Genomic DNA, 3,146 nt, shown 5'->3' on the forward strand with positions numbered 1-3,146 from the left:
CCCCAGACATCATATTATATCATTTTTAAATATATAGCTATGTATCTTTAAGGGAAAGGACTTTTAAAATACATGATAGTAGTACCATTAACACAACTAAATAAATTAACAGTAATTCCTTAATATCATCTAATGTTTGGTGTTCAGATTTTTCATGATTGTCTCACAGATCTCTTTTTCAGTGAGAATACAAACAAGTCCATGAACACTGCATTTGGTTGACAGAGGTTTTTGACAGAGCAGGAGCATCGCCATTATGGACAAGTACCACCATTCTAAAGTTCCCCTTGATCCACCTAAAAACCACCTAAATCCAAAGGGCATCAGCCTAATGGCTAAGGTCAGCATGACCATAAACCACAAATGACATGTCCATCCAGAAACATTCCAACCATAGGATAAACCCCTCCCTGACCAGAGACATGCCAGCCCCCAGATAACCTCCCCTCCAGCTGGAGAGATGTCAGCCCCAAGAAAACCTCCCCTCTGACCATAGACATTCCAACGCCGCCATAAGCTTCTCCCCCATACAGAAACATTCCAAGCCTGTGATAAGCTCTCTCACCAATAAATACTCTTACTCTGGAAGAGAGAGTGTTCCTGACCGAAATCGGCCAGAAGCCCCTCTCAGGTTTATTCTCCAAAATAAACCTATCTTTGACTGTTAAGCCACTTTTCATGTTTCTTTCCTCTTTCTTTAACTTTAACAGTTTTAATTGATCACAATATCTTCTTCCCACCTGACTCCATGTATTTGCAGAAAAAACTAGGTCATTCACCTGTAGAATTTCCCACATTTTGTGTTTGGCTTAGTGCAGCCTTATGGTATAATTTAACACATGTAAACTGATAGTTAGAACAAGAGGTTGATTTAAGTTCTTTTAGTTTTATATTCTTTTGGCAAGAATACTTCAAAGGTGGTGCAGTGTGCTTCCTATTGAATCATATTCAGAGGCATGTAACGTTGGATTTTCTTTCTCTTATCAGACTTCTTAATTTTAGTTGTTCCAGTACATAAAAATTAGTATGCTATCATGGTCTGTGATTACTAATCATTTAAGAGTTTATGGGGATGTGAGTTACTTGCTCCTGCTTTGCTGTCTGCCACGAGTAAAAGCCTCCTGAAGACTCCCCAGAAGCAGATGCTGCCATGCTTCCTGTACAGCCTGTGGAACGTCATTGAAATGATAAGACTATCATTCAAATGGAAGCATTATAGTTCTTTGGAAACATTATTATTTCAGAACGAAGGAGAATGATACAGATACACTGGCTGAGGTGTTTTGAGGTGCATTGAAATGTTCCAAGCTGTTACTTACCTTAACATGTTCTTGAGGTACCATGGCATGGATTAAAAGGAAATTTGGTAAGTGGTCTCCATTTAAACGACTTACTAGGGAAGCTATGTGAAATTATTTAAAAGGGTAAGGGGATCAAATAGTACTTACCCTTCATGCAAAAGTTGTACAGAAGTCATATGGAAATGAAAAAAGGTTTTTTTGCCCTCCCCCTTGTGTATATCTTATGGGCAGTGGATGGAAGAAAATAAAATAACAAATGAAATGCGATGGTTGTTCTGAACAAGGGTCTCAACCATGTGCATTTATTGGGATAGGAAATAGTGACCAAGAAATGCAGCTGCTAAACTTGGAAGGAAAGAACTATTGCACAGCCAAAACATTGTACATATCTGATTTAGACAAGCAAAAGCACTTCATGTTGTCTGTAAAGGTGTTCTATGGCAACGGAGATGACTTTGGTGTGTTCCTCAGCAAGTCGTCCAAACCTTCTAAAAAGAAGCAGTCATTGAAAAATGCTGACTTATGCATTGCCTCAGGAACAAAGGTGGCTCTGTTTAATCGACTACTATCCCAGACAGTTAGTACCAGATACTTGCACATAGAAAGAGGTAATTTTCATGCTAGTTCACAGCAATGGGGAACATTTTACATTATTCTTGGATGATGATGGATCAGAAGGAGAAGAATTCACAGTCTGAGATGGCTGCATTCATTATGGACAAACAGTCAAACTTGTGTGCTCAGTTACTGGCATGGCACTCCCAAGATTGATAATTAGGAAAGTTGATAAGCAGACCACATTATTGGATGCAGATGATCCTGTGTCACAACTCCATAAATGTGCATTTGACCTTGAGGATACAGAAAGAAAGTACTTATGCCTTTCTCAAGAAAGAATAATTCAATTTCAGGCCACTCCATGCCCAACAGAACCAAATAAAGAGATGATAAATGATGGTGCTTCCTGGGCAATCATTAGCACACATAAGGTGAAGTATACATTTTACGAGAGAATGGGCCCTGTCCTTGCCCTGATCATGCCTACGCCTGTCGTAGAGAGCCTTAAGTTGAATGGCGGTGGGGACGAAGCAATGCTTGAACTTACAGGACAGAATTTCACTCCAAATTTGCAAGTGTGGTTTGGGGATGTAGAAGCTGAAGCTATGTACAGGTGTGGAGAGAGTATGCTCCGTGTTGTCCCAGACGTTTCTGCATTCTGAGAAGGTTGGAAATAGGCCCAGCAACCAGTCCAGGTTTCAGTAACTTTGGTCCGAAATGATGGAATCATGTATTCCACCAGCCTTGCCTTTACCTACACACCAGAAGCAGGGCCGCGGCCACATTGCAGTGTAGCAGGCGCAATCCTTCAAGCCAGTTCAAGCCACATGCCCCCTAATGAATTAAACACATACAGCGATGGAAGTTACACAAACGCCAGCACAAATTCAACCAGTGTCACATCATCTACACCAACAGTGGTATCCTAACTACCGTCTTTTTGCTAAGACTTAAACGGACTTGAGTGCAGCAAAAAGTTGACAAAAAAGGAGAAAAAAATGAACAGTCTTTTGTGGTTTATTGGGAAAACTTTTCATACCAGGTGATACTATTCTAAAACCCCACTATCTATCTGCAAGTGCTGATTTGAAATGCAGAAGCCACAGTAAAACAAAAAAAACATCAAAATGTACAAACTACTGGAAATTAATTTTTTCAGCTGTTTTGTTGGTTGGTTGGTTGGTTGGTTGGTTGGTTGGTTTTTGTTTGGTTTTGTTTAAGTGGGCAAGAAGTAAATAATGTGGCTGGAATACAAGTTGAACAAACTAGAAGACATAAATCTAACAT

General features: G+C 39.9%; 1 pseudogene; it reads left to right on the forward strand.

Annotated features, from left to right (window-relative positions):
• Positions 1 to 1,263: 1,263 nt before the first annotated feature.
• On the forward strand, positions 1,264 to 2,788 carry LOC101147149 (recombining binding protein suppressor of hairless-like; annotated as a pseudogene).
• The last annotated feature ends 358 nt before the right edge of the window (positions 2,789 to 3,146 follow it).

The sequence above is a fragment of the Gorilla gorilla genome, chromosome 13 (genome assembly GCF_029281585.2).
Source record: "Gorilla gorilla gorilla isolate KB3781 chromosome 13, NHGRI_mGorGor1-v2.1_pri, whole genome shotgun sequence".
NCBI lineage: Eukaryota > Metazoa > Chordata > Mammalia > Primates > Hominidae > Gorilla > Gorilla gorilla.